Source organism: Engystomops pustulosus, chromosome 11 (genome assembly GCF_040894005.1).
Source record: "Engystomops pustulosus chromosome 11, aEngPut4.maternal, whole genome shotgun sequence".
NCBI lineage: Eukaryota > Metazoa > Chordata > Amphibia > Anura > Leptodactylidae > Engystomops > Engystomops pustulosus.
Window position 1 is genome coordinate 13,459,509 of NC_092421.1, and position 23,659 is coordinate 13,483,167.

At 40.5% G+C, this 23,659-nt stretch overlaps 1 protein-coding gene and 1 long non-coding RNA gene across 2 annotated transcripts in view; one reads left to right on the forward strand and one right to left on the reverse strand.

The window, feature by feature from the left end:
* ARID5B (AT-rich interaction domain 5B) overlaps nucleotides 1–23,659 on the reverse strand; it is a 232,458-nt gene that overhangs the window by 199,821 nt on the left and 8,978 nt on the right. The gene's annotated exons all lie outside the window — the stretch shown is intronic.
* LOC140106549 (uncharacterized) lies at nucleotides 2,080–5,788 on the forward strand. Its single transcript, XR_011850805.1, has 3 exons — nucleotides 2,080–2,139; nucleotides 3,555–3,694; nucleotides 5,590–5,788. It is a non-coding gene; the product is annotated as an uncharacterized lncRNA (long non-coding RNA).

A 23,659-nucleotide genomic window follows, 5' to 3' on the forward strand; every position in this document is an offset into this window, starting at 1 on the left:
AAATATTTTTCATTTACAGTATTTTTCGGACTATAAGGCGCACCGGAGTATAAGGCGCACCATCAATAAATGCCCGCTAAAACGTCTAGGTTCATATATAAGGCGCACCTGATTATAAGGATGAATGACCAGCAGGTGGCAGACCTGTGCACAGTTCAAGGCAGCTGTTGTCTGTAAGTAAAGTTCATATATAAGGCGCACTGGACTATAAGGAGCACCTTTGATTTCTGAGAAATCCCTTTTATAGTCCGAAAAATACGATATTTATTATTTTAACAAAAAGTCCACAGTGACTTTTACACTGCACATGATTTTATTTTGTGGTCCATTGTGCTGAATTGCGCTCGCTACTTTGAGTCATAGTTAATTTGTGCTGCTTGTTTTGTCACAGCAAAAGTTCTTAACATCATTTTCAAAGCAAAAAAAAAAAAGTGCTATAACTTAATTAAACCAATTTATTACCCTTTACTCTGGTTAAGGATCGGGTTGTCCTGGGTGATGACATGTTTTGCCTTTTAGCTCATGCCATGTTTCACTTCATGAATTCTACTGTGCTGAAAGGAAATCTACCATTATAATCAAACAGGATAAACCAGGGACAACACTCATAGATCCAGGTACCATGGTTTGTGGTCCTTATATTTGTTACCCATGGCCTGCTTCCTTCTAAAATCAAACTTGAGTCAAGGAAAATTGGGGATTGCTCTGCTCTGCAGATTCACAGGCTGTTACAGTGTGCAAGGAGCATTTCCCCCCTCCCACTGTGTGCTGAAACCTCATCTGCTGCAGTGAGATTACATCATGCATAGGGAGGCGGAAGTGCTGAGGTAGCAGGGGGTTGGGAGAGATAATCTAACAACTTGTGAAGCTACCGCACGAAGGGGCTCTGGTAACACCTGAAGCCCTTAAACCAGCCAGGCCGATTTTAGATCTGTATGACAGCTGTCCGTGACCTTGATTTAAAAAAAATAAATAAACAATTAAAGTCCCCTATATGTGAACCCGAATAATCAGATCCCGGGGGAAGGTGCCTACTTTTGACGCGCTGTACCTACAGAATTTGCTCAGTGAAGCCAGGGTGACTAAAGCCGGCTTAACTAACCGCAATGAGCAGGAGCCGAGATTTCCTAAAATGAAAGCATAAATGTTTGGATTTTTTTTAAATACAATTACCGAATCGAAAGGTGCGCCTTATAGTCCAGTGCGCCTTATATATGAACCGTACTTACAGGCAACAGCTGCCTTGTACTGTGCACAGGTCTGCCACCTGCTGGTCACTCATCCTTATAATCAGGTGTGCCTTATAATCCGGTGCATCTTATATATAAACCTAGACGTTTTACCAGGCATTTATTGATGGTGCGCCTTATAATCAGGTGCGCCTTATATATGAATCTAGATGTTTTACCAGGCATTTGAGGGTGCGCCTTATAATCCGGTGCGCCTTATATATGAATCTAGACGTTTTACCAGGCATTTATTGATGGTGCGCCTTATAATCAGGTGCGTCTTTTATATGAACCTAGACGTTTTAGCAGGCATTTATTGATGGTGCGCCTTATAGTCCAAAAAAAAATTCGGTACACAGAAAAGGCATCCAGGGCGATCCATACGGTCCTGTGGGTGGCAACCTGAAAGGTTACCTTTAAAGACAAAGCTTTACCTTGCCAAAAACAGAAGAAGGTGGTTTAAAAATAGAACAAATCCTAAAAATGTAAATAATCAATCATTCATGAAAACACAACTTTGCCTATTTTTCCTCAGAATATCCTGAGGATAGATCATCAAGTAGCAACATTGTCAAACCGCCAGAAGAAAAAAAATAATATGTGTCAGAGTCTGTAGAAAGTAAGTGGCAACTATTCCTAGAACAGCGGGGGAGGGGGAGGGGGGCATTAAATATCATCCAGTGCCATTATTATTGGGGGTGGCTAATATTGTCTTACCCTTTGTCCTTTATTTTGATGAATTGAGAAGCCATGCGATCATTTAATAAGATGTAACATGAAGACAGACAATTATTTGTATTTTAGAACTTAAGTAAGCGGTTGCTGTGACAACCGTATTCTGACATTTATAGCAGAACAGAATTATCATCATGTGCCAGTGTACAGCCATCCGGGGGAAAGTTATCAAATTGTAAGAGAAATAACATTTCGGGAAATTAATAAAAGGTTGCTTCTCAGAAGATGAAAGTACAGGCTCACTAAAGTAATTGCTAGTAATAAACATCATCATCATTACAGCTAGTACTACAGCCCCCATCATCCCAGCTCAGTTATTTCTGACTCTCATGACAAATGGCTTACACTCCGCACAATAATATGAGAGTCTGAGATACAGGGAGGACTTGTTATAGCACAAGGTTATCACAAGCTATTGGAAATCTAAGGGCGATAAACCAGATCCTTTGTTATTGTTCTAACCATCATTTACTGTTGGCGATATCTGGCAAATAAATGGGAACCTAAAATGTCCTATCTACATGTTATAGAGCAGGAGGAGCTGAGCAGATTATACAAAGTCTCCTGTCTGCAGGCAGCATGTTATAGAGGAGGATGGGCGGAGCAGATTATACAAAGTGTCCTGTCTGTACGTAGCATGTTATAGAACAGGAGGGGCTGAATAGATTGGATGCAGACAGGTTATCATGCAGTATGTGGTATAGAGAAGAGGGAGCTGAACAGATTGTACACATTGGAGGCAAGGTATTATAGAGCAGGGTGAAGAGATTGTACATAGTGTCCTATCTGCAGGCACCATGTTATAGAGAGGAGGAGCTGGGAAGATTGTACATAGTGTCCTACCTGCAGGCAGCATGTTATAGAGCAGGAAGAGCTGAGCAGATTGTACACAGTGTCCTATCAGCAGGCAGAATGTTATAGAGCAGGAGGAGCTGTGCAGATTATACATAGTGTCCCATCTGCAGGCAGCATGTTATAGAGCAGGAGGAGCTGAGAAGATTGTACATAGTGTCCTACCTGCAGGCAGCATGTTATAGAGCAGGAGGAGCTGAGAAGATTGTACATAGTGTCCTATCTGCAGGCAGCATGTTATACAGCAACTGAGTGGGTTTATATATAGTTTGTAATAAAAAGATTACCCCTGTGCTCCTGAAGAAACAGGGATATGAATGGATAATAGACATGTTATACTGACTACTTTACCCAAAGAAAAAAATAATCTACATTTTATTAAAAATAAGCAATGATTTCAAATTTCAAACCAAAAAGTGTTTATTACTAGACCAGTCCTAGTGCCTACTGTCTATGGCTACGTTCATATCTCATTTTTAGCTCTTCATTGTAAGGATACATGAGCCGAATTCACAACCTGTCCTTATGATGAAAGGACTGCGATGCTCCTACAGTGGGATACGTTGCTGCCGATGTTCAGGGTGGATAGTGACATCACTGGGGACCTGGGAGAGCATACACTCAGCATAGGCCGGGGGTGGATGCAATACAGTTGCATCCGTCCTCCATCGGCTTTTATGGCCTCCGCTGTATAGAAGCTTTCCTCGGCAGCTTTTAACGTCCCGTCTTTCCCTGCAGGATACGACTTAAACTATGGATAGATGGAGCTTTCCTGATGTATACGCTGAACATATCCATAAAACGAGATGTGAATATAGCCTAAAAGAGATCTTACTATGGGGACCAACAGGAGAACCCCAGAAAGACTGTAAACAAATGTAATATAATGTATAAAAATGTAATTATATATGTATATATTACGGAGAATTGCTCTAAATTCACATGACCTTTTTTTAAGTGGCAAAATGTTGTCGTATAGTCATAGCCTCAATGAAATCTTGCTTCACAATACAGAGTTATGTCGGGATGTAAATGAGTAACTTTCCAGTGCTTGAACCTTTCATGTAGAAAGTGAGAAAAAAAAAAGTCTCACTAATAGCCGTTTTCTCTTTTCGTTACACAGGGGAGACTTATTCTTTTCTTACCAGGCTCGGCTATAGACGCTCACACCTATCACTTTGGGTGTAAGAGTCGCACATAAGGCTTAGTGGGGGGGGGGGGATGCAATCAGGTCTGATTTGCATAATGCATATATTCAGCAGGATCAAGGAGAAAAAAAAAAAAAAGTAATTTAAATAACTCAGATTCATATTTGTCTTCAGCTGGCTAATGGCGGAGGTGATTCATCTTATGCTAAAAGCTTCTTTAAAAAAAAAAAAAAACCTAAATATTCTCTTTTATGCAATCTTCACCTTCGTACAAACATGTGATTTAGATAGTCTCCCGGTGCATACACACATCTTTCTTAACCTTGCTTTCAGCAATTTGTATAATTATCCTTGTGTCTGCAATATTCCATATCAGATTAAAATTCCTCTTAATATCTTCCGAGATGTGTGCAGTGCGCGCCGCCTTGTATCAAAGTGCTTTGTGCACAGCCTTCTATTAAGAATTAACCACCATATGCGCTGGATGTGCAATATATTATTCATAGGCGCTATATTTAACACCACAAAATGTCACAATACATTAAATAAAAAGAAAAAAAAAAAAAAAAAGTGCATTGCTTGGTATGAATAACAGCAAATGCTAATTAGACTGTGCAAATGAAACCAAATTCCTGAATGTTCTTGTAAACACTTTAAATATACATAATGCATGAATTGTAAGGAGTCGGAAGATAAGGAAAAGTTTAGAATTTTTTTTTTTTTTTTAACTTTATCCGCACATTGGCCGGGGGAGCGAATCTGACTACTCTGCTTATGTTATGAAAACCTTATACATTACATCATTGTCAGCCAACAGCTATTCCCCCCCCCCCCCAACTTACCCATAAATTAACCAACTTACCATAAATGTAACAATACCGGAACTTTAAAAGGAAGAAAGAATTTTTTTTTTTTTTTTTTGCATTACTATATAACTGCTAGAAGCGTGACAAAGTAACAGTTTCATCAAGTTATCATATAACTGTAAAAATGAATTAGAACACAAGGAAGGTTAGAAGCCACAAGGGAACCAACATGTGACGTTACAGTGTCAGAAAACACTGTAACGCAAGCAAAAAACAGCACAACAAGTAGATCCGCCATCTAAACCCTGATGCTAGAACCACAGATCACACTCTCAAATAAACCCTCCATAGCACAATAAGACCAAATAATGGAAAGAAAAACAAAGACTCACTGGGGAAGATTTAGCATTAGTCCTATGTAGCTTCTTGGCGTATACCGGTAATTGTTGCAAATTTTTCCACAAACATCGTGCTCAATTTTATGTTTGTGGTATCTGAGAATTTTCAGTGCAAAAACATCGCAAAAAGGCAGAAATTGAGCAGATGTTACACATACGTGCGACTGGTGCAGTCTATTCACATAGAGCACACACAGCAGTCACATCAGAAGGCATTTACCATGGCACATACACCGCACTATAAATCCAACTGCTGGAAACCTGCCAATCTAACACATAGACAACTGCTCAAAATCCTGCCTAGTGATAGATCTCCTCCACTATGTCTACCTGTCTTCAAAGTGACTCACAATTGTCACCTCTGACCACTAGCTCCAAATTTTGCGCCTCTTTTGCAAACCCACTCTGCTTTTCATTGTAGACAACTTACTCCAGATGTATCGTCATGTGAATCCAGGCGAGGCATGACAGATTTATGAAGCAAGACTTTTCGAAAAGCCACACGTTTAAGCGCAAATCCAGGAACAATCGTAGGAACTAGATTTATGAATTTTGTGAGACTTTTTATTTAAAAAGTTGCATTTCCACGGAATATATTAACACCTCCTGTGACACATTAATGAAGCGGTGTAAGTCACTGTGAAAAATCTGATATACACTAACAAGTGCCTACTCTCTATTTTCCGTGTATTGGAGCAAAGTTCAACATTTAAATAATGACGATTTTATGCCCCGCGAACCTTGGCCTGGAGTGATCTCCAATACCGGCTTATTAGGCAATCATAAAACAACACCAGTTTTATGTGAATTGATAAAGAGTGACACTATAGCAAGTCACTTTACATAGAGTTACAACTCGTTGTTCTGGTAACCACCATTGCTCTTGAGCCAATAATATCATCAATGAAGAAAGCCCCTACCTGACTTCTTGGGCAGTGGTTTACCCCCTGTGAGCGCCAAAGATTCAGGCATGTTGAAATTTAGTTGCCCAGTCTTACTCTTACTTATCTGCTGGTAGACTAAGGTGGACTCTCATACAAAAAGCCTCTATATAAAAGATAGTTAGAAGTTCCAGTTGATACACATGTAATGCACAAAGCCAACCCAATGCGTGTACCCATAAACATAACTATTATAAAAAGTAAAAATTAAGCAATAGTAAAAACAATATGATTGAAAGAATTTGGAGTATAACTTTGTATCAAAGAACCATCACAGACTGCTAAGAACTTGATGCATAAACATACTATGGAGGCCACAGCTAGGGCCATCAGACTACAGCAATAACGAGAAATAAAAATCACACAAATGGGTTAAAATCAGACCACCCAGGCATTAAAGTCAGCTGAGACCCTGTCCAAGGTCTAGCACATCAGCAAAGAAAATTATTTATCCGTTAATCCATTGTCGTTGGATTGAAAGGTTTGTCTGTCTGAAGTGTCCACAAGTTACTGTAGCAGCTGAATCATGCGGAGCTCTCTGCATGGTCCAGTGTATGGCAAAACTGTATTTTTCGGGAACATTTTGCTACTAAATATTAAATACATTTGGATCAGGACAACTGCTGTCATGATAAAATCCGGGTCATCTGTGACCTCTAAAACTTAGAAAACCATTTAGATTGGTAGATATAACCACACATAGGTAGTTATAGGAATAAACTCCTTTACACTTCTGAAGATGTCATGAACATTCAGGCTTGACACAGACGTTTGGATACAGTTGTCTAGATCTATAGGGTGGAAAGTAAGACTGGACATGTTGAGTTCTGTCATACTGTACTCTTTGTTCCATGGGAGACAAGTGACTGGAGGTGGCCAAATTTTCCCTACTGAAAACACATTCACGCTTGGCTTAACCTTTTGCATGTTACGGGGGAACCCCTCCTACTATACCATCTTAGGGCTCATTCACATGGCCGTCTGCGGGGACGTACATGCGACCGCAAATTTGCGGCCGCATGTACGTCCCCATAGACGGCAATAGCGGCACGGCGCAGAAACTGCGCCACACATGTGTGGCACCGATCCGGGCCGCACACCACAAAAAGATAGAGCATGCTATTCTCTACGGAGGGGTCACCTCCTCCTCTCCAGCACACGGCGGGCATACCGCGTGTGAATGTACCCTTATGCTACTTTCATACAGTCAGTATTTTGCAACAGAGATTGTAAGTCAAAACCAGGAATGGGTCGACAACAGGGAAACGGTGCACTTTTTCTGTGCTGGTCACACTTCTGGATTTTGTTTACTAATACTGATGTGGAACACGCATATAATACTGACCGTATGAAAGTGACCTTACACTGATACAGAAGTTTTGTTGGGGGTCTTGTATCCAGAACCAAATCCCATTTGAATTGATCTGGTCTAACCATTTCCTTTTATCCTCCCCCATTCCATTTCTAGATCATGTGTTCTACTTGGGTCCGACTGGGTGTAAAAGCCACAGATCTAGCATAAAAAGAAATATTAATTTTGCACTTTTATGACCATGGACTATCACAGCTACACTTCATGACTATCTAAGAGTGCCTTTTAAAGATAGTTGACACTATGGGGTACATTTACTAAGGGTCCTGCGGCCGCGATTCCATCGGGTCTTCCCGAATATTTCCGATTTGCGCTGAATTGCCCAGGGTTTTGGCACACAAGATCGTATTGTGGCACGTCGGCGTCGCGACAGAAATCGGGGACGTGGCCGTCGGACAACACGACGGATTCGGACAAACCGCGGAATTAGAAAAAAAGAATTGTGTCGCAAGATCAGCACTTACAAGCACCGGGAGGAAGAAGGTGAACTCCGGCGGACCTCGGCGCAGCAACGACACCTGCTGGACATCGGGTGCACGACCTTAGTGAATCTGGCAGACTGGAATCCTCATCAGACAACGCACCACGGGATCGCGACTGGACCAGGTAAGTAAATGTGCCCCAATGTGTTCCATGTTAAAATATTTCAAAAAACAATTTTTTGGCATTTTTCGGTAAACAAGGAAAGTGATCTAAATCCGTTTAAACAGTTTTCTCTGATCCGTGAAAAAAAAAACCATAACATTTGCTTATTGCAGTCTTCAGCTTTCTAAGCCTAATTTGTTATGTGCCAGGTTGCAGATCCGACCTGAGAAGTCAGTCAATAATCAGTCAAGAGGATCATACAGGCATGACCGAATTGATAGCAACAGCGCTCATCACAGACAATAATTTCTCATCTTGTAGGGTTTACAGTGTTTTATGAGAACATGTTTACTTTCATCTGTCCAGATGCTTTGATTAAGGGCATGAAAAAAAAAAAAAAAAGCTTTAATAAAAGGGTCATGTTTCAGTGATTTCCAGCAGACTAGTAGAATATTACAATTAGGTTAGCTGCATGAATTGCAAAGTGGATGAGCCTAGACACCCATTGAGAGCTTAAAAACATATTTATAGAGTCCCACTGCTGTGCCGTTCTTAGCATCCCATAATGTAGATGTAGCGGAGTTGATCGGTTTAAAAGACATAAATTACCCATAGGCTAAAGAAACCAAAATGTGTGCACTTGAAGAAAAATATCAGCTGTCATAACTCTACAATAAAACTATTTCTCTAACATGAGAACACTGCTGTTTTCTATATTATTGGCAACATGGGCTTTATCGTTGGTTTCAACGATAGAAATTCCACTAATAGATGAGATACAAATTACAACACACAGAAGTGTGACAAAAGTGCAGTGTGTGAATACACGCCAAATGATTAAATAAAAAAATAAAAAAAACTTAGCACAAGGCCCTCACTGCTTCCCTTTGGGACTACTGCCCTGTTTTCCCCGTTTCACCACTGATGAGAAGAGCTGATCTGTCATACACCCAACATTTTGACAATGAAGATCTATTCTATGGATATGCAAGAAATATTTTTGCCTGGAAAATCCCTTTCAACCTTCCAAATTAAGCAATAACCTGGTGAACACACAACAATGTCTTTGATAAGAAAACAAAAAGATAGAACCCAAATCATGTTCTACTGCAAAACTAATGAAACATTTGCATAGGTTTACCAGGTGTATTACATTTGTAAGGGCAATTGTCCAAAGGGAACCTACTTTTCTATAAAGATATTCTCAGCCTAATGAATATCTCACTATTGTTACAGGAGGGTTTGCTTTTCCCTATGAAAGCTTCAATGAGATGTTCACCTTCAAAAGAGCTTCTTCGGTTCCCCGTGCTGAGTTTTTTGGGGTTTTTTTAGGCTGGGCAGGGGATTGTTGTCTATATACTTAGAGGGGTCGGGTTGAAAAAATAATCAGGCTTTTGTCTCGCTGCTCTAGTTCAGTAAAACGTTAATTTTGATAGTGGTGGACAACGCGTTTCGGAGGTGAACTTCCTCCTTCGTCAGGTCCAAAGGTACACACAGCGCCCGTGCCGACTCGCGTCCTAAGACCAAATAATCTGCAAGTCTGCCCCAGCCCTCAAACGCCGAGGTCTATTCGTTGTGATACCCACCTGTCTGTATCCCCTAACACCATCCAAGTTCACCCTCAGGACGGACTTGCCATAGGAGGAAAAACAGACCTTGTACCTTTGGACCTGACGAAGGAGGTAGTTCACCTCCGAAACGCGTTGTCCACCACTATCAAAATAAACGTTTTACTGAACTAGAGCAGCGCGACAAAAGCCTGATTATTTTTTCAACCCGACCCCGATTGCATCATGTCCGTTGCCTAGGCCTGACAATGGTCATCAGGCGTCCTGCAGCAGCTCTACCCATGTTTTAATTTATTACTATTAATTTATTACTATACATTGCTATCCTGCTACCTCACCACTCTATGACGTCTTAGTCTTACATTGCCTGCGCTGTGTTACCTTTTTTTCCACTTCTTTAAGCCACTACTTAGAGGGCAGGCACTGGCTATACATACTGGGGGAACAGGCACTGGCTATACATACTGGGGGAACAGGCACTGGCTATACATACTGGGGGAACAGGCACTGGCTATACATACTGGGGGAACAGGCACTGGCTATACATACTGGGGGAACAGGCACTGGCTATACATACTGGGGGAACAGGCACTGGCTATACATACTGGGGGAACAGGCACTGGCTATACATACTGGGGGAACAGGCACTGGCTATACATACTGGGGGAACAGGCACTGGCTATACATACTGAGGGAACAGGCACTGGCTATACATACTGGGGGAACAGGCACTGGCTATACATACTGGGGGAACAGGCACTGGCTATACATACTGGGGGAACAGGCACTGGCTATACATACTGGGGGAACAGGCACTGGCTATACATACTGGGGGAACAGGCACTGGCTATACATACTGGGGGAACAGGCACTGGCTATACATACTGGGGGAACAGGCACTGGCTATACATACTGGGGGAACAGGCACTGGCTATACATACTGGGGGAACAGGCACTGGCTATACACTGGGGGAACAGGCACTGGCTATACACTGGGGGAACAGGAACTGGCTATATACTGGGGGAACAGGCATTGGCTATATACTGGGGGAACAGGCATTGGCTATATACTGGGGGAACAGGCATTGGCTATATACTGGGGGAACAGGCATTGGCTATACACTGGGGGACAGGCATTGGCTATACACTGGGGGACAGGCATTGGCTATACACTGGGGGACAGGCATTGGCTATACACTGGGGGACAGGCACTGGCTATACACTGGGGGACAGGCACTGGCTATATTACTGTGGCCAGTTTCTGCTGGCTATATACTGGGGGGAAGCTGTCTATATACTAGAGAGTATGTGCTTGCTGGCTATATACTAGAGGGCATGGGCTTGCTGGCTATATACTGGGGAGGCTGTGACAAATGCATTTCCCACCCTGGGCTTATACTCGAGCCAATAGTTTTGCCCAGTTTGTGTTAAAATTAGGTGCCTCGGCTTATACTCGAGTATTTTCTTGACACCTGAACCTCACTTACAATACAAATACACTGAAGACGTTATCGTATCTTTGTGCAGGAACACATAGAAAAAAAAAATCTAAGATAACTTCCAGAAAATTCTATAAGTTTTCAGTTGAATCATTAATCAAACGGCGGAGGCAATCTTCTTCCTCTTCTTCCAAAAAAAAAAAAGTGAGGTACTATTTTTGACTTAAAACTGAATTTCCCTCAAGCAATAATAATTTGGCCTATTTCATTCAATAAAAATGTATTCATTTTAATGAAGTGTTCTTTAGAAATGCGCTTGCATTAACAGACATCCTTCTGTTGTGCTGCATTTATGTGCCTTATTCTTCATCCATTATTTTCATTTTCTTAATACATTGGTAAATTACCTATAATTTGAGATATTTCAGATAAAAAGCACTCTGCAGCCCCATTGTTGTCTAAGCAACCAAAAACCTCGGCAATGTGCAGAACACTAAATCCTCCCCGGGTGAGAGGATGATTCAAGTGTTTCCAATGTTCATTATTTTATAAAGCAACTTCGGCTATTCATAATAAGGGTCGCCATTTCCACATCAGATATTCGTAATATTACAGCCACCTGGATCACTTATTGTCTACTAACCAGGATTATTGTGAATTACATTTTAAAGCAATATTAGGGATTAATAGCATCAAGTCATTCTGAGCTGCCCAGATGTTTCACTAAGAGTATAACTCAATACGGCGCCAATATATAGTTAAAAAATGTATGCCAATTAGGCTGAGGCGCTTAGGCTATGTCACCTGAGATCCTCAGAGCACCTACTGTTTAAAGGAAACCCACCACTTCCGATGGAGGTTATAAGCTGCAAATGCCGTCCACCAGCTCAGGGTGTGCATGACCGCTTCCTATTCAGGTGCACAAAGTGGTCGCGCGCACGGTGCGCCGAGCGCGGACCACGGTGCGGTGAAGCTACTTTTATATAAAGATTACTAAAGCGTTTAAACGCTTTACATCTGTTGAAAAACATAACGAAGGTAAGCGCCGGCACCAGCTCACCCTGAGCTGGTGCGCGGCATTTGCATCGGAAGTGGTAGGTTTCCTTTAAATGTATTCACTCCCCTTGTTCGAATAAGTCCCTCCCGTCACCTGCTCTGTACACTGTGGGGGCGGGTTGAATAAATTAAAAGACAATGGGGTCGCGGATTGCACTTTTCAAAATTCTAGGGATTTGCGCCACTGTGACAGGTAGTTAACTGGGCAATCTGATTGTGGCGCAGCTGCATTGGCTATCATGCAACGGAAATCGGGGGCGTGGCCGTTGGACAATCCGACTGATTCGGACTCAGTGCGGGATTTAAGATTCAAATTGTGTCGCAAAACAATGCACACCCAAGTCTGATCTGAAAATCTCCCGTTTCTACCTCCCAAAGGTTTTGACCACTCCCCGCACTCTGTTTAGTGGCTCTTGACGCTTACGAACATGTTTTATATACTTCTTTATCTAATAATATAGAATATGTGATATACTATCAGGATTAGTTTCCAGGTTATGTAAAATCATTCCATGAATTGTTATGGATTACTATTGCACACTCATAAAAAAAACACTATGGTACAAAGGCTATTTCCACTTTATGATTAGTAAGCAGAATTGTTTAGGGATTGTGATATTCTCTGAGCACAGTATTTCCACTACTCAGCTTCCTCTGGTCACAAGAGGAATTTTTAAGGTCAGGATACGACTGTCCACCTGATTTTCCGTTAAATTAATTATACAATGAGGTAAAATTCTGGCCTTAGAGGAGAAAAAAAACTAAAGAAAAAAAAAAAAAAAAGACTATAAAAAACTCTGATAACAAAATAGTACAATATAAAAACACAATGTCCATCTTTGGTCTCAGTTACAAGTACAAATAATAGTTACCCCGGTCGTATTACAATCAATTACTGACATGCAGTACAATCTGGTAAATATTTTACTTGTGTTTATAAGCAGGAGAGAAAAATATCACATAATCGCTTATTGTTAAACATTTACTAGGCTCCATTTTACAGTAAATAATGAAGGTCATGTACTTTAACCTTTGTTCTACTCAACAGTATGTTCAAATTTATATGGTGTGAATTCAGAAGAGACGTGTTAAAGAGATAAGGAGACTTCCTAGCTCTTTACTCATACATGCAAGGGAGACATTAATAATCACATTTCATATAACAGTGGTGGTGAACCTATGGCACGGGTGCCAGAGGTGGCACTCAGAGCTCTTTCTGTGGGCACCCAGGCCTTCAGAATTTGCTAGGCGTGACTCAAGGCTTCCTCCTGCGGTCCAAGACAGCCATGGATATGCCATGCTCACTGCTATTTTAAAGGGACCCTTCCTTGGCTGCCAGAACTATACGAGAAGGTGTGGACAGAGATGGATTGTCATTGGAGCTCCTGCTCTGGATCCCCTGATTGTTCCTCTTCAGGGGACCCTGGAAGGAAGCTATAATCCAAATTTCTCCATCTTCTTTCTATTGAAACTTGTGTTACAGCTGGGATCAATAAGTCACTGCTTAAATTGTCACGTTGGTACTTTGCAACATAAAAGTGGATTTTGGTTGTAGGTTGGGCACTCTGTCTCTAAAAGGTTCACTATCACTGTCATATAAAATACTCCCACAAACATACAAAATATATAACTCCTCTGTAAGGCAAGCATCACATAGATCACACCCAAATAGTCTAATTTACAAATAACATAATATAGTAGAATTTCATTGAAAATGGCCTTCAAGAGTGATAGAATATACACACACACACACACACATTATAAACAATGTGTATGGAATGTTATGTAAATCTCCCGTAGGATGAGGTAGTGTTACATACTTTGCAATTATGATATATTAAGTTGTCTTCTGGTGTATTTGTTATGACATGTATATTTATAACCACCAACACCTTGTTTCTTTAATTTGTCGATTATAAGGCCCAGGTGTTCAATATTTTTAATTTTAATTAATAAACTTTTGAATTTTCAATTATATATTGGTGTTCCTTATAAATAGGAAGGTTAAGAGTTGTCTTCTCACAATTAGTTGCTAAATGATAAAATGTCCTGCTTAAAAGGGGTTGATCGGTAGGGGTCCAAGGGTTGGCACCCCAAATGATCAGGAACAGGGGCCCCAGTGATCCAAAGAATGGAAGCGTTGTTCTCTATAATGGGTGTAATGGCAGGTGGAGCATGTATCATTCCACGCTATTCTATATTATGGTGGGGTCTGAAATTTACCAACACATCACTCGGTTATCTCTGATACTCCAATTTACAGCCCAAGTGTGTCCCAAAGATAGTGCGAAACCTTGAATAACAATAATAATAATAATAATAATATATTATTAATAATAATAATAATCTAATCAACCTACCAGTATGTTTTGGAGTGTGGGAGGAAACTGGAGGACACCACACAAACAACCACTTTAAGCACTACTGGTCTCCTGTATTGCAGCACATGGAGTCCTGTTGATGCCCAATGCTCCATTAGGTGATATATATATGTATATTGAGGTACAGACGGTCCGTGACTTAAAGGGGTTTTCCCACAAAAGAAAAATGTCAAATTTCAATTACAAAACAAAATGGAACAAAAGACGTATGTATTGGGTTCTAATAGGTTCAGTAATGCCACAAAGCTTTGCTGCAACACCAATGGAAGCAGTAAGGCTTTGCTCACATAGGAAAGTCAAATTGCAGACTTTGCCGCTATGGAATTACAGGAATAATATCATTATGAATTATTGTCGGAGCAATACCGCTGTCCTTTCACTAAGCATACCCATTTCAGTAGTAAATAAGCTGATAGAATAACATTTTTAATGACATCCAAAAGGCCAATCTAAAAGACACATTAAAGCCCCGGTAGCCTCTTTTCTCCTCCTACTCACCATCTTCGGCACCATCTTCGGCCCTCGTCCGGCGATCCTGCAGTCTGCGCATGCGCAGAAAAGCAGGCCCGCGCCTGCGCGGTCACTGCTCCGAAGCCGGAGCTGCGCAGGCACGGGCCTGCTGTTCTGCGCATGCGCAGACTGCAGGATCGCCGGACGAGGGCGCGCAGCTACGAGCAGCTGCGCGCCGAAGATGGTGAGTAGGAGGAGTAAAGAGGCTACCGCGACGTGGAGTAGCCACGCCATGTAACCTCAGATGCGGCTACTCCACGCCCCAGTAGCCGCATAATAAAATTTGCATAAAAGTCTGATAAAAGTTAGTAAAAAAGTGCTGGGACGTGAGGATTAGCCCTTAAAAGGGCTACCACCCGATCTACCTTTATAGGTAGATTTGTGGTGGTAGGTTCCCTTTAATAATTGTTCGGTAGTAAAAACTATTAGTCCAGAAAAATAAAATATCAAACCTTAGAGAAAAAAAAAAACAGTTTTTGTTCCAGCTCTCTTTAGAGAATATTGTGTGACAGCATATTCAATCATCAGTGAATTTACACTGCACATAACACAGTTCCTGTACAAAGCAAGACGGCGCTTTATAGAGACGCAGGAAACCCAATTTTAGGATTCTCTTCCTTCGCATTGACGTCTGCAATTCAACCATTAACACTGTCTAAATGGATTCGAGTCTATGAATATCGGCTTTTCAGCCATTAAGATCCTTGTGTTTGATTTCATCCTTCCAGTCTGCAGATCACACAGCATTTTCCACGTTATCAATGTAACAGTCATAAGATCAAACCATGAAGAAGGTTTCAGCCAGAAGGTTTTCCCCATCAGAAAATAGTGCACATCTCCTCAGCCAATATTACTAGTGTCAAGCAGAGAAGCAATTTACTGGAATATACCAATCCAGGCTCTATGTACAATACAAGCCTATACAGTAATTACTTTCTTCCCAAGTGAGAATACATATTTATAGTTGTTTAAATAATGTATGCATGTTCTCTTCATAGGGATATTTATTAGTACCAGTATTCCTACATGATAGACTGGCATTCACACAGGAACGTAAGGGCAGGAATATTATACACATGAGAGAAAAAGAACAATGAGTAAGCTTTCCCTCTTTTGTTTGCAAGGAGTGTTCCACTTCCACCCAAATTAAAACCATTCAACGCAAGGCTCAAGACACCGAGTCTTTCCATCGGTGGTTAAGCAAATTGTTTCTTAAAAGACAAAAAATATGACATTTGAAAAGCTCAAATATTTTGGAAATGAAAACAAATGTTCCTGTTATCTACTACTCTGGCACCTCGGAGCAGAAACATGGACGTCTGCCAAGCATTAAGGTCACTGGAACGGTGCCATACACAGTCACTGCTTCCCCCGACCTTATGACAATATTTTCGTTAATTCATAGGGGCTGCTGTTAGAAGAAGATTCCTTCAAGTACAAACTGTTCAGTTCTTGTGAATGTGGATACAGTGATATGGATGATACAAACGGCAACAAACGTCACGTGAGCCACGAGTAGAAAATTGCTCTACTCTCACAAGACGCTTTGGCTCCAATCCGAGTACCGATGCTTGCATCTACATCTTCTCTTGTTTTGAACAGAAAAAACTTTTTTTTTTTTTTTTTAAATCTCCAGAGCATTTTTTGTTAAATGAAAAACTCCTCCAGGGAGTCTCCTTGTACAAACACAAGTTCAAGGAACCAATGCTATAACAACTTCCATCCAGAGAGGAACCTTGTGCCAAATCCAACTCAGATTTATTTTTAGATTATGAACAAAATATCTAGTGTTCTCACGTTTCTAACAAACTCTAGTAATATCTACAGTGACAAAGATAGGGTTTCTCACTATCCACATCAAAATGAGCAGCTACACTGACCTCACAGTATAACTGAGCACTTCTACCAACATCCTGGAAGAAGCCAGTGCCGAGATAAGTAAGAACAGTTTTAGAACACGATAATATGGCTACATTTTCAACGTTTCAACGTCTATATAAGACAAGACCCCCGGCAGTTCTACTGAAGTGAAAGTCTAGCATCAGAAGTTTCTTTTGTCATTTTAATGGGTTTTCCTGGAGCTTAAAGACAGTAATGGCAAGTTTGGTTAATAATAACAAAATAATAATAATAAGTAATATTAAACAAAAATATTTTAAAAATCTCCTCAAATACCGATGTCCAGGTGGTCCCCGCCACAAACTTTTTGTAGTATTATTGTGTTGTACATTTATCTGAATGTTGCAGCCAAATACTGATGTATGGTGATGTCGGCATGTACCGTATATACTCGAGTATAAGCCGACCCAAGTATAAGCCGAGGCCCCTAATTTTACCACAAAAACATGGTAAAACCTATATATTTTTTACTCGAGTATAAGCCGAGTTTGGGTTTTCAGCACATTTTTTTGTGCTGAAAAACTAGGCTTATACTCGAGTATATAAGGTATGGCTTGAGACCACCAAAACCAGTTATCTTATGGGTAAGCTTCATGTCATCATTAGGGCACCAGTGCTGAAACAGTGTAACCATTATTTTTCTTGTCATACTAATTGTTTCAATTTTAAGCTCTCGGACAATCCTTTAAAGGGGTTTTCCAGGCTCAAACTATTAATGACTTATTCGTAGGCGATTAGTGGAGGTGCGACATCTGTGAGCACCATGGTCACAACCTGAAGAAGGCATCTCCAACCATAGCGTAGCTGAAGTCTAGGTTCACTACAGCCAGTGAAGAGAATGAGAAGTCACTACCAGCCCCATTGTTAGTGTGTCATCTCCCCCACTTATCACCTACAGCTTGGAAACCCCTTTATGAGATCCAGGCAACGTTACCACTACAAAAATAAGTTACTCACTGCAACGTTGAATGAACAATTGTCAAATGAAAGATCACAATGTTTTTCCAGCCACCATTTGGTCCACATTGCCGATTATAATCGTTCAATATTAACAGTATTTACGGCAATATATTTCATGGAAAGAGATCCTTTTTGCGTACCAGTGGATAAAAACTTTCCGCCTGAATACAATAAGCATCTGCAGCTGCAGCCTACAACTTTTAATGTATTCACCAGGAACGATGACATTGATGTTCTAGTCGACATTTACCTCCATTGATTATGACTGCCCTGTAAGATTTTCTATGCACAATAGACAAAAAACATGATGTTTGTGCACATCATAATGGATTGTCTTTCATATTCAATGCGCGGTATAAATATACAATATGTAAAGCATTGTTCTACTTATGTCACCCAGAGACCAAGTTAGAGCTATTGCCACAGTACAATGCACGGATGTTTCAATAAGTGGGGACCGGTGTGACAGAATGATGATGTACCTTTCTTCCAGAGTGAGAATTATTGAAAAAATAAGGTACAATCTACATATTTTCACTCTCCAGAGCAATATAGTCATTATGTTTAGGGGACTTGCCGCATAAAAGAGCCAATTTATCTCACATGAGCTGAGAAATACTACTTTGTAACTAAGCAACTGAAGGCAAAATATGTTCTCATTAATTCACTCTTATGCTTATTTAAAAGACACAATTAGAACATTTTTAGTTTCCAGTGTGCATAACACGGGTTTAGATTACAATATTTATTCTGAAAGACTAGTTAAGTGTCATTGGCTATTTTAGTTACAGTAAATGGCAGCCGTGCCGGAGAGGACTTTCCCTCCATGTTGTACCTTATCAATCAGGTACTCTGCTTCCAAGAACTATATGAGACTATTACACATCCTCAAATGTCCCTTGTTAGTAAGCATTAGACGTTACCAGTCAGTCTGGTTCTCTAGTTGTCGCTTATGAAACCTGTGGCCTTCCCCTTGACGGCACAAGGCTTGTTTACAGTATTCACTTACATAATGGGCCCAACAGAGAAAACCTATGATAAAAGAGTGAGAATGCTTGTATGTGAGGGACTACTGCACTTATGATCGCCTTCAAGCTCAATGAGACAGTGTTGTAGCCATCGGTTTTCTGGCACAAAGAAACAACAAACAGGCTAAAAATAAATAACTCTCACGCAGCTTCACAATGGAGCCATTCAAGAGCCGCTCATGTCTTCAGCTATAAAACTTTGATTACTTGCCAAAGTAACCAGAAATATTAATAAAATGTTTCTATAGAAAATATTTCATCATAAAAATTCCCTTATTAAAAAAACCCCTGCACAATACTAAAAGGGGTTTTGATCAATAATCGGGTGGGTGTGTGATCCTCAGGATCCTACGGATCAATGGATTCCAATAACTTGAGAACGGAGCTGTTCTTCCAACTAAGTTCACTGTCATTAGAAACAATTGATCAGTAGGGGGATATTAGTGTTGGAACCCACTGATTTGCTACTGATGTCCTATCCCATGGATATATCAATTTCCCAGAAAAGTCCTGTAGGCTGGAGACATTTTTGTTGCCCTTTTTGGTTCAGATTTTGATGCACTTTTTTATTTGAGCCAAAGCGAGGAGTACTTTAAGTACTTCCTTTAGATTTCCTATTGCTTTCAAAACTGGACAAATACTCCATATAGCTCCAACCAACTCTATAATCAGCAAATTTCTAGGCATACATGAGCTCCCATGGTCATTACAGCTGGTCGACAATGACCAAACGCCTGCAGCAGAGTTGTCTTGGAAGGATCACTCCAGTCAAAGCCGGTTCATTGATTTATAACTTGTGCAGGACCTGAATCGGGACTCTTGGTTCTAGCAAGGTTCTAGGAATACAATGAAAACGAGTTCTGCTCCTCCCTTCAGGCCTGCACCTTGTATTATTCAATGAATTAGCTTTGACCGAAGTGTTCCTTGAAGCAAATAAGGTAACTATAAAGACACCTACAGAACCAAACCCCTTCAACATCTATCCCTTGGCCAAAACCTATTCCTTCAAACTTACCCTACACCCAAATATATGTATACTTAATGGGGCAAGGGGGGTAAGCCACTGCCAAACATCTCTGGTGATGCCTTGTACTCCCCGAAAACATAAAAACTGGGTGTGAAATTTCAGCAGGTCTGATTTTTTTTACCCCATCGTAGTGTATTAGGAGAAAGATGGGGGGGGGGTCCTCGTACACATTAGATACGGTGGTTGGTCAGTGCTGCTAAAGTTGACCTATTCACCCAACATTTCTTATGGTTTCTTACACAATTTCTTCTATTAATAACTTCTGAGGTTGTATAAAATCATCATGGAAGCCAGTCAGCTGGCGATATGCATCAAGTAGGGGGTTTTAAGGTCCCTTCCTCATATCGAATGCCTTGCTCTATTGATCTGTATCTTTAATCCTGCCCAATTTGTTCTTGATGTTCATTTTTACAATTTTGTATTCGACTCATTGGCATATGTTGGTGATGTTTGACTGTGGCTTCCTATGGCTTGCCATTTTATAAAGGGTCTAGGAGGGGAGCTCCGTTTGGCCTGCAAGCCTTACCACGAACGCGGTTTGTCGGCTGCACAAAATAAAGTATTTTGGATTACATATAAATTATTCGTCGAGCGCATTGCTGATTTTCCTTTTTTTTTTTGGAATTTCATGCAAAATTTGCAAACTTGCAAAATTTCAAGCATAATATTAAAAAAAAAAAAACACAAAAAGTCCATACACGCCACAACATGTGCCCTCAAAAAGGATAACATTAGTGGCCGCAATATTACACTCTGATTTAACACAATGCCAAATTGTAAAAAAAAAAACGCAACGTGCTGTAAACTCTTACAGAAGGTGAAAAACAAATGAGGAATGAACTGTCAAAACAAAATAGACAAAAAATAATTCATGACCAAAAATGAAACCCGAGACTACACTATATGCACTCATCAACTTGCAATATCTTAAGTGGAAAACCTCAATTCAAAAAGTTTTTGAACTGTTCATGGTACAGTCCCACCGACCAATATTCTAGTAAAATTCTACAAGGAGGACTGGATTTCTTGGCAATGTCACATCTGATCATTTCTTATCACGCAGTGGTTATAATACTTCCGTACAATTTAGTGCTTTACATACTTCACACATTACACAATACAACGACAATACACTCAATGACTGCACAAGCCTCTGCTGGTGTAATATGTCACGCCCATTACAAAACATTTTCGGAGTAAATACCTGTAGCTGCTGTAAATACACAGAAGCAGGAAAGGCTCACTGCCCTTGAGTCATAGAAATGTCTGACAAGTCATTTGTCATTCTGAAAACATGCAGTTAGTAAGAAGTAACAAAGCGATGTGAGTGACAGGCCCAATTTTCTTGTTTTAAACATTCACATTTTGGTGTTATGTATTCATTAGATGTACATTTCCCAGCACATAAGTCACACTTTATAACATTATCATTTATAATAAATCTACATTTATATGGCGCCGTCATATTCCACAGCGCTGCACGGATCATATTTATATGGAAAATTATTGGACTGTTACCAGGCTTTAAAAAGAAAGAATGTACAGGCAGTCCCCGGGTTACGTACAAGATAGGGTCCGGAGGTTTGTTCTTAAGTTGAATTTGTATGCAAGTCGAAACTGTATATTTTATAATGGTAGATCCAGACAAAAAAAAAAAATTGGCCCCAGTGACAATTGGAGTTTAAACATTTTTTGCTGTAATGGGACCAAGGATCATCAATAAAGCTTCATTACAGACACCTTACAGCTGATTATTGCAGTCTGGGACTATAGTAAAGCATTCAGAAAGCTTCACCAGAGGTCAGAGGGGTCTGTCTGTAACTATGGGTTGTCTGCAAGTCAGGTGTCCTTAAGTAGGGGACTGCCTGTACCGTATTTTTCGGTCTATAAGGCGCACAAAATATCCATTGATTTTCTCAGAAATTAAAGGTGTGCCTTATAGTCCAGCGCGCTTTATATATGAACCGCACTTACAGACAACAGCTGCCTTGTACTGTGCACAGGTCTGCCACCTGCTGGTCATTCATCCTTATAATCAGGTGCGCGTTATAATCCGGTGCAGATTATATATGAACCTAGATGTTTATAGGCATTTATTGATGGTGCGCCTTATAATCCGGTGCGCCTTATATATGAACCGTACTTACAGACAACAAATGCCTTGAACTGTGCACAGGTCTGCCACCTGCTGGTCATTCATCATTATAATCAGGTGCGCGTTATAATGCGGTGCACATTATATATGAACCTAGATGTTTATAGGCATTTATTGATGGTGCGCCTTATAATCCGGTGCGCCTTATAGTCCGAAAAATACTGGAAAACTGGAGATTGAAGTGAAAACCCTGTTGCATTTCTCGAGCCAACTGCAACAGTACAAAACTACAATGAAGGGAACCTAAACATCAAGTAGAAAAAAGTCCTGACGTCAGTGGAAAAGATGTGTTAGACTTCAGTTATTATCATTTTAGTGGAAGATAATGGAGGAAGTTGAAACGCTGAACCTGAGACATGTACACTTGGGTAGGACACCCATTAAAAATCTTCTTCTGGAGAAAGAAAAGTTAGAGGAGACGAGATGCAACCACCCGATCCATACCCCTCCCAAATATCTGATGAATGGGAAAGGTCAGGAGTACAAATTAATGGACTTCATGTCTACATTCGGGTACGGCTGCCCGATCCAGACGTAAAGCCTGATTGGCTGCTGTACAGCCAATACGGCAAATGAACATCCCTATCTACTAGCCATGGCTACGATTGGCCAGGGGAACTTCATAAAGTCCGTTCGTCTCTAATCAAGAGGCTTTCATACGCCATTACCCAAGGCCAATAGACATATAATGCATATAACATACCAGCTGTACTCACTTAATAATGTTGGAAAAATTATGCAACAAATTTAAAAAAAGGGAAGAGACTCTAGTGTCCACATAATCGTGCTCTGTTGATCAATATGGAGAAAGTCTATGGGAGTCAATACTAATTTTTTTTTATTAATAGGAAGTGTATCATAGCAGTTTATGGTTTTATTATATGTAATAAAGGCTTAAATGGTTATTTCCTCACTATCATAGAATTCAATCACAATAAAACCCCTGAATCGTCATAGGTGGGAGGCCGAGTACTATAAATGAACGGACAGCAGACATATACTTCTCATCCTCCATTGGATTATTATAGTGCAACCTTGAAGAACTGAGAAGAGTTAGTGCGGTGATGGGCCACCACACTAGGACCTTATATGGATTTTATGTAGAGGTTGTGAAATGACAACACAACCCTTTAACTAAAAGGTTGCAATCACATTTTATCGAGAGATGAGAAACTTTAGTGTATGTATTGTTCCCAAAAATCCCCATATAGTGCAAGTGAAAAACAAAAGCCCAATTCACACGGCCATAGTTTGATGTGGTTATAGGCTACTTTGGCCTACGAAAAAACAGTGAATGCACTGACTAGACTCGGAACAATAACTTTGTTTTGGATCGTCTGCTGGCTGCTGTTTCAAGGTTCAGCACATGGTTCCCATGTATTTCTATGGGTTCACATACGACTGCTAAGCCAAAAAAACTCAGTGCAGGTTCTATTCCGGTCCATGGTTGTGGCTCAGGCAGTCTATTCTATAGTCATTGGCATGTGAGGACCTCATCCACCAATGACACACAGGCCTTAAACAATGGACCATGTTGTTCGTAAGGCCTTACAAATCACCTTTCATCGAT